Here is a 13479-nt window from a genome sequence, read left to right as displayed (position 1 = left end):
AAGCAGCTTGACACACGTGCACCACATTCAATTTTTGTTCATTTTTATTTGCATCGCTTTCGTATATTTATATTTATCAAAGAACAGCATCACATGTTTATATTTATTTAAGAACATTATTTAATACTCTGCCAGGTGCAGACACACTGAAATATTTTGTTTGCATTTTAAAATTTTCATTTTGTTTATATTTATTTACATTATTTGCTTATCTGCCAGTTGCAGCGACATACCGTGTTTAGTTTGTGTTTTTGAATTGCTGGTTTATGTTTGTTTTTATTTACATTGTTTGCTTCTCTGTCAGGTTTCTGTTTTTGTATTTATTCAAGATCATCTCTGCCTTGTGCCATAGCATCATTTTTTATTTCTTTAAGCTCTGCAGACCCGGATGCTTCACACACTGTTTATTTTCTTCCAGTTATGTAATTTAAGCTCTGCCAGGTGTGGAAGCCTCCCATACTCTTTTATTTTCCATTCCTTTCAATTGTCTACCTGCAGCTGTGGCAGGTGCACAAGGTGCAATTTCTAGTGCTTGTTTTCTTTCATTGCAATATGTGGGCAAGTGCAATGAGTGGGGCAAAGTTGTTCTGAAATGACTGTAGTCATGAAGGGCATCATAATATGGGGATTCTGGATAAATTTTGAACACTTCGATTTTGTGCCTGTTAAGTTTGTTCGTATGTTCCCGAGTCGTTTTTTTTTTGCATTACTTTTCCTGCTTTCCGTACAGTGTCCATTGTGTGCATTGTAACACGTCCTATGCTCAATAGACCCGAGGAAAAATGAGGCTTGCCAGCATTCGTCCAGTCACTTCTGAACTAGTGTTGAATGCAGGCAAAAAAAATTTGGGAGATGCTTGAGCTCCGCCTTTAAAGGTATGATGCAACAATGTTAATGGCTCTCGTTTTTGGGTCCCTTTACAACTTCAAACGCAGCCATGTTGGCATCATTGTCTGTGATACTCGTGTGTCTTGTACAGTCAAATCTCGATACAACGAATTTCAAGGGACCACCGAAAATGATTCGTTATTTTGAAATATCGTTAAAGTGAAAGTCGCGTAGAGTAGCGCCAATAATTTGAGATCACCTACCTCAGCTGTACAGCAGCGGGTACGCTGGGAAATAACCGTTTCCGGCCAATAAATACACAGGGTTGAACACACAGCATTTATTTAAAAAAATCGGTGATCTTTTTCTGCTTAGTGGAGGCCAAACGTTGCAAAACAAACGACTCGATGTCGTCGACTTTCTTCTGTACCACCTCGGGCACACTGGCAGAAGCCCCAAGGAAGGCGCGCACCTTCGCAATGGCACTCAACACATCGGAACCCGAGACGCAGTCGTCCGGACGATCAGCGATCTCCGCCTCCACGTCGTCGTCGTCGTCACTGCCATCCTCCGGCTCGCAAGCGCTGCTCACGATGTCCTCGGTTGTGAGCTCCGCCGCCGTCCACGCAGCCGCGTCGCACTCGACGTAATCGTCAAATGTCACCGAGGGGTCTATGGAGAGCTTTTCTTGCGCCTCCACCCACAACTCGCTTGCGTTGTCGTCGTCGTCTTCGCCTTCGCGATCTTGCGGATTGGCTGGCGTTTTCAGTAAACCTGCCTTCCTCCAGCAGTTTCGAATCGTGATGGGACTGACCTTCCACCACGACCCGGTGAGCATCTCCGCGGCCTGCTTGACGTTTATTGCCGTTGGCTGGTTCAGTCGAAGGTTAATCAACAGCCGCTGAACTAGGCGCCTTCGAAATTCGGCCTTCACACTCCTGATTATCCCCTGATCCAGAGGCTGGAGAAGTGAAGTACAATTCGGGGGCAGGAGCTCGAGGCGCACATTCGTCAAGCGAATGTTGACAAGATGCGCTGAGCAGTTGTCGACTATCATCAGGATTTTCCTGCCTTCCTTCTCCATGTCGCTGTCGACCTTGAGGAGCCACTCAGAAAAGATATCGCGCGTCATCCAAGCACGGCTGTTGGCTCGGTAGTCACACGGCAGCGACATTACATTTTTCAAGCAACGGGGCTTTAAAGATTTCCCAATGACGAGAGGCATGAGCTTCTTTGTGCCAGTTGCGTTACAGGCGAACAGCACGGAAATCCGAACCTTCGATTTCTTCCCGCCTTTGCATTTCATTCCCTTAAAATGCATCGTTTTCTCCGGGAGGAGCTGATAGAAGCACGCGGTCTCATCGGCGTTAAAAATGTCATCCTCGGAGTAAGACCGCACGACTTCTTGAAAGTGGCCGTTCGTCCACGCAGCGGCACCCTCTGCGTCCGCTGCTTTTTCTTCTCCGGAGGCCGTCTGCCAGGTGATCCCGTTTCTTTGACGAAAACGGTAGAGCCACCCCGCACTTGCTTCGAAACCATCGACTTCAAGCGCTGCGGCGAATTCTCGCGCTTTTTCGTGAAGCATTGGCCCCGACACTGGCACGCCTTGCAATCGGGCATCCTTGAACCAAGTCAACACTGCTTCATCCACATTTCGAAAATTCCCGAGCCGCAGCCGTTTCCTGCTTGGAGCAAGCTGAGACCTTTGGTGAAGCTCAACTATTTTCGCACGATCCTTCAAGATCGTCGCAATGGTCGACGGCGCCACACCAAGCTCCTTGCTGATGTCGATCTGCCTTTTCCCGGCATCAATGTCCCGAAGAATTGCCACTTTATCCTGCAGCGAAAACTGCTTCCGCTTCTTTCTGGTGGCCTCCGCAGAATTCATCGTCGTCCGAACGGCAGAGTGATAGCGCGGCAGCCGAATATCAACACGTCCTCAACGAAACAAAGAACGGCGCGGGCGCTCCGCAGGCTCAGTGCGTAAGAAAGAGCAGGCCTAGTCACGCATTCCACTTGCACGTTTGGATTTGGATTTGGCTAGTTTCCCCGGACGCGGCCTCCGCGATTGCCTCCGGCAGCGCTGCCGGAGCGGATCCCTGAAACCACGCTTTGTATTGCTCGCATCCCGCGATCGGTTCCGAAATTGCCGCTTTTCTTTCTGCGGTGGATGTAAATTCGTAGTAATGAGGTATTTAACTTGAGTGACAGCGAGAAAATTGCAGTCGTTATTCTGAATTATTCGGTATTTTGAAATTCGTAGTACTGAAAAATTTTTACATTGATAGCATAGGCCTTCGGAAGGGGATTTTCGAAATGTTCGTAATTCTGAAAAAATCGTTAATCTGAGGTTCGCTGTAACGAGATTTGACTGTACACGTATCTACGAAGAGCAATGTCTTGTGTAGCACTTGCTTGCATTCCACCAGTTATGTAATGTGTTTCAGCAAAGTGCAAACCAGGGCTACATCGGGCCTACAAGTATGCACAACATGCCAAACCTGTGATTATTAGCATTCAAGCTTGCAGTCAAGATGAAGCTTTTTTTTTTTAAGGGCCAACAGCGCGTAAGACTTAGACGGAAAGCAAAGAAAACAGGAGGAGCGCTCATCCTGTGTTTCCTCTCCTTTCCGTCTATGTCTCGCACTGTTTGCCTTAAAAATGTACAGCCAACTCGCCCGTTTGGCCACAGTGTAAGATACAACTGTTCCTGTGCAATCTCTGTGCAGCACTTGACAAGGCATATGCGAATCACTGTTGATGCTGCATGCTTTTGTTTCCCTGCTGTGTTTTACAGTTGGGAAATTGCTATGAACGGCTGTGGCGAAAAAAATTTTTCTGACCAATGAATAAATGTGGTGCAAAAACAAATGCTTTACTGGTGCCTAGCAGTCTCCACACCACACTTTTTCCTCATGCACATTCATCAAACACGTAGTGACTGCAAGCAACTGTTTGCCTAAATGGCCAGGTCGACGTAAGCAACGGCGAAAGACGCTGTACAAAGATGCATTTCACTTGTTGGACAAGCTGTTTCGGCGTGTATTTCGACTTGAGAAGGAGAAAGTGCAGTAGCTGTGCGGCAAGCTTGCTGATGCACTAAAAGGCATACTGGTGAACACTGTCGGTGGAGCAGCAGTTGGTGTGTGCACTTCATATCTTGCCACTGGAGGCTTTCAAGCACACATACGAAAAAGTAATATAGAAATGCTGGAATGTGGCTACCAGTGGCCAAGGGCATCATATCGCACAGGGGCTCGCACACTAACACAGGGCAATGGCACTGCCCGTAGCAAGAGTGGCTGCGACAACTCGCCACGCCAGCACGGTGAGTCATTGCAGCCACAGCTGCCAGATGGTGTAGGGCTTACTGCCGGTGGTGCTGCTGCTGCCGCTGCTGCTGTCGTCGCACCATCTGCAGGTGTGCTTGCCTCTCCGGACGGGTTGTGCCAAAGAGGCCAATGATGTGGTCTCGCATTGCTCTACCACGCAGGTAGGTCATGCGGGATCCTGTCCCCGGCAAGCAGAGGTGGCCCATTGTTGTCAGGGTCATCGGTAGTGTCGTCTTCGTCCGCTGCCAGGGCTTCTTCTAGACATATGTTGTGCAACGCAGCACACGCTGCAATGATGACCACCGCCCGCTCCGGCTCGTAGTGGAGTGTCCGGTACCTTTGAAGGCATCGGAAGCGGCTTTTCAGAACAGCAATGCAGCATTCCACAACACATCGCATTGAGTCATGTGCTGCATTATACTGCCCTTCTGCAGTGTTTGCACCAGGATGCCCTGACACTGGTGTGAGCAGCCACGGCTCCAGTGGATATCCGCTGTCTCCTGCACAACCAAAATGTGCAGTAAAGCATGTTGTTGTCTATGCAATAAATGATTCATGCCAAGCAGCCCAAAGCCAGAATGCTGAACATAACATTAATAGGCATGCAGAAGATTCAAGAATAGGGGGTACCTCTGTAAGCACAACCTGCTAGCTTCATGATGTACTGTGATGTCCTACACAACACTAGCGATGTGCACACCTCTTTTGCCTTGGTGGTTTACGCAGGAAATACGATTCACTTTTAACAATGTGTCTTGTGCCTCTGCTCCGGTAGTAACAGTAAATACACAAAAATAAATACGATACATCATACTGTTACATGTCATCTTCTCGTTTTTTTACCTATGTTGTAAATAAATAGTTAACCTTCTCCTTTCCTTGAGTAATGTGAATGTTTGCGAGTAGAACCACCGGGTCATCAAGAAACCCCGATTTCATCATCAAGTAGTTTCCTCTCATCGCCACCGGAAGAGGAAACTCAACTGGCGCAGTCGACACAGGATCGCAACTTCTTTCTACTCGAGGCATTGGACGGAAGGTGAGAAGAAACAAAGCAAGGAGAAAACTATTTACATGACTAAATCGTGGATCAGACGAATTCAGCCCCCGCTCAACCCAGAGCGCTTGGTTTTAAACCCTCTGTCTCCGCCCTTAGCGGGGACAGCAACCAATAAGATAACAAACGACACCCCTCACCAATCAGTGGTCAGGGAAAGGAAAATAAGGTTTCCGCCAACTAATAACAGATTGGGGAAAGAGTGCTGATTAAACATTTGGGAAAGGAGAGGTTGCAATGAAATAGACAAACAGCACAAACGCGACCACCCTCTCCCACGGCCCAGCCGTTACCACTTTCTTTCGCACACGCTACAAAACGATCCCTAAAGTGTTTACAGAATACACCGCACGAGACGAACACAGTCGTTAAGGGAACAATGGGTTTCCGGTCACTCGGCTAATACTCAGCCGTATCGCGTGCGCCCCCGAAACCTCGTCAACCCCTTAACAACCACATGTCGACAGCTGTACATTGTTAGCGTTTTTCCCGGCGGGTCATCCCCGTGACGGCGCGGCGAAAACGAGGACGTCCGCCGCACAAAGGGGAGGCAGGGACGGGACGGGCCCCTTTGTTGGGGACTTCCGGCCCCGCTGGAGCGGCCTTCCTTGCGAACACAAGACCAACGAGTTCGCGGAATGGTCAGCGAACTCCACAGATGTCGTCAGCATATATTGACATACGCACTTGCCTGCAATTTTTTTGCAACAAATCGGGAAGGCCAGCCATTACGACGTTAGAGCATTGGGGAAAGAACACTTCCTTGAGTCACACCTTGCGATAGAACCCTTTCGGTGCTTAAGGTACACCCTAACCGTACGCGAACCGCACGATCACTGATAAACGTGTAAATGAATATTAACATATGGCCCTGTATGCCGATGCCTTGCAAACCGTTCAGAATTGAGCTCTGAAGCACGTTGTCATAAGCTTTTGCAATGTCAAGAAAAATGGTTAAGGTGGAAAGGCCGAAAGCTCTCTGGTGTTCAATGTGCCTCACCAAGTCTAAGACGCTATCTTGGGCACTAAGACATCGGCGGAATCCTGTCTACATGTCGGCAGTGCCTTGCTGTCCTCAAGCCACCATGATAAGCGTTCATTTACCAGCTCCTCCATCAACTTGAATACACAGGAGGTCAATCACACAGGGCAATACGAGTCAAGCTCCGTCATGTCTTTGCCAGGCTTCAGTCTGAAACTACATATGCAACCTTCCATGACGGAGGAACATCGCCAGTCTCCCAAACTCGACTGATGAAGTTTAGGAGCTCCTTCCCGAGTTCCAGACGCAGATTATGCAGCATTTGGTCGGTGATACTATCGAGACCTGGTGCACACCGGCGCCGCAGGCCATTGAGCGCAGTCTGAAGCTCCTTAAACGTGACCGGGACATCCATGATATACCTGGAGGAAGCAGGTGGGGTATATATATCCATTCCTGAATTAGCACGCACAAGTGCGTCTGCAAATTCCTCTGCCAAATACGCAATAGGTTTTTCCTTGCGTATTGCAAGAGCTTCAAGAGGCTTCCAAGGGCGAGATTCTCCTGCAAGGCTGCCAGTAACTCGCCATATTCTCGTCAACGGTGAGAAAACAGTCAAACTAGCGCAGAATAAGGCCCATTGCGACCTGTAGAACTTGTTCGTGTGCCATTTAATGGCAGAATTCAGCCTATTAAAGATCGTCTTCAATTCCGTTGTCCTTTTTCCGCATGAGTTGTCACTCCGCTCTTCTTCTCACTGCGCAAAGGTCCCCCGAGTTTTAAATCCGGGGACGGAAAATGATCAGGTAACTTGACCGCCGTAGTTGCTGCTATCTTACTAGACATCATCTTGTCATTGACATCACCAGAAACACGTTCTAGGTGCTCTCTGTACTTGTCGCAGTTGACCACATTGCTGATTTTAGGACCACGCATACGAAAGTTGACAGCAAACCCAAAAATCGGATAAGGAAGGGTGAGTTTTCTACAGTATACTGTATATCACACTCCAAAAACCTCTCAGCATATACAATGCTCCTTTCAGTTAATGATGTGTATCATACCAAGGGAGATTTTCTGTGCATTACAGTTCTCCTTGCAAACTCTGTGCAAAGCTGTGGCATTAGATGATGCATTGAGATGATGTGGGTCTCTCTTTGCTTTCCAGCTGTTCAGTGACAGAGTTTTCAAAGGTCTGTACCTCTACAGACATAAGATTGAAGAGCAGTGCGGTGACATTGCAGCAACACTACATTTATTTGAGCAAGTACTTCAAGAATACAGTTGTGGCACTTCACATTAGGCCTTTTTATTGCGAGACCTGGTTAGCTACACCTCCTTGATTTCGCTACCAAAACTTCATTTTATCGTCATTACACAGGAGCATACGTGACTTGATGATAATGGTTTCATGGTTTCCTGCCAAGGCATTAAAATTTTAAATATGGCATTAAAATATGAGGACAAGCAGAGGAACATGCTGGTGCTGCTTTAGAAGTGGAAACATCACACAAAAGGACATCGTGGTTTCTTCTGCCAGTCCACAATGAAGCGACGGTAGCAACCCCCGATAGATGCCTTCAACGTGCAGGCAGCGGTAGCCTTCATTTCGGCAGCTGCTAGACCACACCGCTAGCCAGCAGAAATCACGGAGTCTGCGTTTACGTCACGTTTAACGTCGTTCGGTCCTATGATGTCATAAGAGTTCTCGAGTTTGAATCGGAGCGGTGGGAAAAACTTTTTCAACTTCGAATCCAAATTTCTTTGAAATAAATGCATCTTTTGCTCCCGGACAAGCGGTAACAAAGCCATGGAATGGCGTACTATCAGATTTTGCTAACAAAAAAATTTGATAGGGTTCTCCTCAGTGTCCCTTTAAGCAAAATAAAATGGCCGTGGTGAAACTTTGCCATGTGCCTAGGCGCCTATGCCTATGTGCCTATGGCCCTCCTCATGTATCTTTGCATGCCATGCATGATAACTACGAATGAAAAGAATGCTGATGCTTAGCTTGTAGAGACGGTACATAGCAGATATTGCTCCTCAGAAAAGAAGATAATGATGGCACCACAAAAATCACTGGATGGTTGGTTTCAAATGTGTACATAATTTTTTTTTTCACGATCGCTGCCTGTCCAAAAAAAAATGGAACATCCCGAAGCTGCTCCTCAGTTTTGCAATTGCCAACTTCCCTAACACAACGCAGACGTCATGCTTAAAGAAGTATCCCTGGTTACCAATCTGATGATGCCGAATAGCGTACCATAGTATCAATAATCTTTATAAGCTAAAGGAAGAAAGGAAAGTAGTTAAAGCGACATGCAAGGCTGCGCAGAAATGTGAAAACCCGTGTGCAGTGCTCCTGCCAACTGGCCACTCTTGTCAGCAGTCTCCCGCTGACAGCTGCGTTTGCCCTTTAATAAAGTGAGCCCTGCAGCACTGAGGAAAATACATACCCAATACCACTTAATCTAGATTTAATGTATGAGGATATTTAGTGTGCAAGCACTCGTCCCACATCAGCCGTAGGAGACGCCAGTGAAAAGACAAGTGAAAGATTTTCGCACTAGTGCAGCAGTGAAAATGTAAGACGAATTTAGAATGTAACGCCTTCTAATGTGGATGCAGCTCCACATAGCTCTGCTTAAGGAAAGGATCACAACATATCACTAAATAGGCACACTGAAACATAGGTACTATGGCAGATGATTGCGAGAACACACTGAAAGTTGGCTAGAAAAGGTTGCTGTGGTACCATCACATGGCATGCTTGGGTATCGCCATTCATGCCACTAGAAAGTACTCTAATTCACTATAATCTAGTTCGAGCATTATAGTGCTCTAGAATACGGGGCAGTGTGACAACTGCGCCACGATGCATGAGAGCAGGGGGCTGCTTCTGCAATGACGGAGGCGTCACAGCGCAGAGGGTGCTACCAGCAACAGGAATGCCAGCCGGTAGGCTGCCCGCCCATGTGAGTGCATAGCACCGCGAGGTGGGTAATGTATGGTCTGCATTTGTTTGTAGGTATGTTGTATCAAGTTGTTTATGACAGCTTGTAGCAATATATATGTTAATTGTGCACACTGTTGTTTATGCACATCTACTCTTTTTTTTCATTCAGGCCCGCTGACATGCTGTAGGAAAGCAACATCACAGCTAGGAGTTGGGCGCCGAAGAAAACAGCTTGAAGAGAGACATATGAAACAACTCGCACAACACGCTTGAGCGCCGAAGCCTGTCTTTTATTATTCATACAACGAAATGTAAAGGAAGGCATAAGACGAGTAATATCCCCACTTTTCTAACAAGCCTCTCATATCCTTCGAAAGTTCAAGCCCGTTGGTTTACTACTTGGCAAGATAAACAGCTTGTAACACGATGCAAGAAACATGTTGTGAAGCCTGCACTCAACTTCTCACCAAGGAAAAAGATTCCACTCAGAATTTCAGGTGGTCTTCTGTACCCACGTGAGTGCCTTTCCACTAGTCACTATGCCGGAGGATTCAGTCGCAGTTTTTATTTTAGCTCCAGAAAATTGAGAGCATCTAGCAGGTCAGATTACGCAAGTTTCCTGGAAAATGTTGAGCTTCCAAAGTTGTGCCGTGAGGAGCATGAAAAAGGGGTCACATTTCAAGTACTAAACTTTTGTGTACTTAAGCGCGTTCACTTTTTAGCAAAGCTAATGAACCATGACAAGAGTACCAACACCCAACAGGAAAAAAATAAATCATTTGAAGCTATGACCAAGAGGAAGCAAATAATAGTGCAGTACATATGTGCTTACAGTACCATGCATCATGTGTTATAGGATCTCATAAAACTGTACTTTGCTGTTTTGTGCCACTACATAATTTTGTTTTCTTCATTGTGTAACCGCTTGGCGACAGTAGTTTTTGCCCAGTATATATTGCCGCAATCCTTAGCTCGATCTTTTTGAGCATCGTTTTTGTTCCATAACACCGCACATGCTGACCCATCTTGTATGCTGAATTAAGTAGGTATTTTACATGTAATATAAGGCCAAAATGAAGCTACAATTTTTCACATCATTACATTCAGCTTCAGTGAACAATTATCTGAACAGTTCAACATGAAGAGTACACTTGCGAAATATAGTCATATAACACATACGTGGTCTATTAGAACAGTACCCAACATTACTTTTTTTTTGCGAACACCTGATGGATATGAAACAAGCGCGCTTGCATCAGCCGACCTTGAACCTTCGTACGCATGCGAATTTTTTCCTGCCTGCTGATAGCGTCAGTCGCTGGGACGCAGCGTTTGAGTGAGGTAGTGCGCAGTGCTCTCATCAGTTTTTTATTGCAAGGAAAATGGCGGAATGACTGGAGCAGCGCTACTGCATAAAATTTTGCCAGAAACTGGGTGACAGCCAAGTGGAAACCATTCGGAAGATTCAGATGGCTTTCCGTGACGATGCTGTGAGCAGCACACAGATTAAGCAGTGGTACAACAGGTTTAAAGACGGCCGCACATCGGTGGAGAGTAAGCCATGCTCCGGTCGGCCATCAACATGCCGAAATGACCAGGTTATTGCCGAACTGAACGCTGTGGTGATGCGGGACCGTTGTGTGACTATCCGAGAAATTGTGGAAGAGGTGGGCGTCAGCACATTTTCTTCACATTCCATTATCGCCGAAGATTTGGCCATGAAGAGAGTTGCGGCGAAATTCGCACCAAAGCTGCTCAAGGTGGAGCAAAAGCAACTTGGTGTTGAAGTCTCACAGGACATGCTGGATTCCAAAAACAGTGACCCCAACTTCATTAACACCATAATCACTGGTGATGAGTCTTGGGCGTACGGTTACGACCCGGAAACCAAATCCCAGTCGTCACAGTGGAAGCATTACACATCACCAAGACCAAAGAAGGCCCGCCAAGTGCGCAGCAACGTCGAAGTGCTGCTGACTGCTTTCTTGACTCCCGCGGTGCGGTACACCACGAGTACACGCCACAGGGCCAAACAATCACTAAAGAGTACTACAGGGATGTCCTCCATCGCCTACGTGATGCTATGCTGCGCAAGAGACTGGAGTTGTGGTCAACAGGAAATTGGCGCATCCATCACGACAATGCTCCTGCACGTTCCTCGCACTTGATTCAAACTTTTTTGGTGGAAAACCGGACTCTTGCAGTTTAAGGGGCTCCTTACTCTCCTGATATGGCCCCCTGCGACTTCTGGCTGTTTCATAAAATCAAGAAGCCATTGAAAGGAGCGCGATTTCAGACAAGAAAAGATTATGGCTGCAACAACAGCTGAGCTAAACTCCATTCTGAAAGAGGCCTTCTTGGAATACTTCCAACAATGACAGCACTGCTGGGAGAAATGTGTGGAGTCCCAAGGAGAGTACTTTGAGGGTGATTAGGTTTCCAATGCTCCAGTTATGCCAGTTTTTTTCTTTGGCCAAAGGTCGGATACTTTTCTAACAGACCTCGTATATGTCGCACTGCACTTTTGAAAAATAAAAGGCACGTCAGTGTTCATGTTTGAATTTGGCCCAGTACTAGTTACAGTATACTTGTAGTATGTCCTTGTCATCATAATACTGCTTTTGCACATTTCTCAGTTTGCTCTCGATATGCGCCGAGAAGTGCGATACTTGCGAGGAGGCTTCTTTTTTCACCTTTTAAATATCTGCAATACATTTTTTCATTTGATGTCAGAAAGCTTCAGTACCTAGTCCCTCGTACGTGACTTTTTCATGATGACAAACACCCTTGCTCACACAGCCCTGTCTGTACAACAATTCCTGACCAAAAATGGTATGACCCCTGTTCCTCACCCCACAAACTCACCAGATCTTGCCCTGTGCAACTTTTTTTTGTTTCCAAGAATGAAAATACAAATGAAAGGAAAGCATTTCACTGATGTTGCTGGGGTGAAGAAAAAACAACAAAGGTGTTGTAAACCATCACAAAAGATCAATTGAAACAATGTTTTGAGAAATGGAATAAAAGATTAGACAAGTGTATTAGAGCAAGTGGAGAGTACTTAGAAGGGGATTAAGATCTCTTTTAAAATGTGAATACATAAGTCCAAACAAAAATAAAGTTCGGTTTCTTTTGGGTACCCCTCTTGCACACGCACATGTGCATGAGATAAAGCATAAATTCATAATTAAATTCATAATTTAGTACGGAAAACATGCTATTCCTGCTTCTTAGTCATGAGCTGCAAGAGTGGAGCAACTCCACAACACAGTATTACTTCTTTACTCTTAACAATTCTGTTTCCTTTGAATTCTCTTTTGGACATCAGTTCATTTATTTTTATTATCACTTGCCCCCTGTCCTGCCACACCCGAGTGAGTCACTGGATGGGGTAGGGTGCCTCAATGCCCGCGCCTCCGCTCAGGGTTAGGACAGCTGCGTCGTCTGCTATGGCGGCCACCATTCTTGCGGCCGCGGCATGCAGGTTTCGTTCTTGTGTGGGGAGGGCTGCTCGCTTCTCGCTTGCCGCGGGCGCTTAAAATAAGAAAAATAAGGAGTCTTGCGTTGTGCTCTTGTTTTACATGAGAACACAACACTAAATTTTGTTGGAGAGCCTTCTGCTTTTAAAAATGGGACAAGCAGCCAACGTCAAGGCATCGACGGTAACAAGGAAAGCGGCTATGCAAGATATGCGCCAATTACGTCAGTGAAGCTTCTATAGAATCTATCGCTATAGTTCAAAACCTATCTCTTATGCACTGAACCCGTTGGTGCGTCGAAACAGCACTCCACCCCAACATAAATTTCTGTCAGCTAGCTTACTCGCGTCAAGTGACCGTCCTCCTAGAAAGCAGAGGAAAAAAAATTCCTCAAAACCTTTTACCGAGCTTTGCAATAGATTACGATGAAAGGAACTGTTACTAAGCAGAGGAGCATGCAATAAAAAATTTTGGCCGCTTTAAAGATGATTTGAATCCCGATGATGGTTATGTCAAGGCATATTCCGCATACCACTGCGGATATTGACAGACCCGTTGGTGTTGTCCTTCATACGCATGTTTAATCTCCGGACGAACAAAACGCTTGAAAAATGCCACAATCCAAAGCGTGGAGGGGGAGAGTTTGACAATTTATTTTAACCACACCTCCCTCAATTGAAAGCACTCAATTCTGTTCAGTTCTTTTGTAGTTAATTTCAAACTATCAAGTTTAGTAGAATTGCTGAGATGCATCGGGTGATTTCTCTGCAAGCTTGTTTGGCGTTCTTTTTTAAATTTTTAGCTATGAATGTCCCAATACAAGTGAGTTTAATGGATGGGTAAGA

General features: G+C 46.1%; 1 pseudogene; it reads left to right on the top strand.

Moving 5' to 3' along the window:
• The first annotated feature begins 10537 nt into the window (after window positions 1-10537).
• LOC144124623 (protein GVQW3-like) lies at window positions 10538-11323 on the top strand (annotated as a pseudogene).
• The last annotated feature ends 2156 nt before the right edge of the window (window positions 11324-13479 follow it).

This window comes from Amblyomma americanum, chromosome 3 (genome assembly GCF_052857255.1).
Source record: "Amblyomma americanum isolate KBUSLIRL-KWMA chromosome 3, ASM5285725v1, whole genome shotgun sequence".
NCBI lineage: Eukaryota > Metazoa > Arthropoda > Arachnida > Ixodida > Ixodidae > Amblyomma > Amblyomma americanum.
This window is presented reverse-complemented; position numbering and strand designations above follow the sequence as displayed.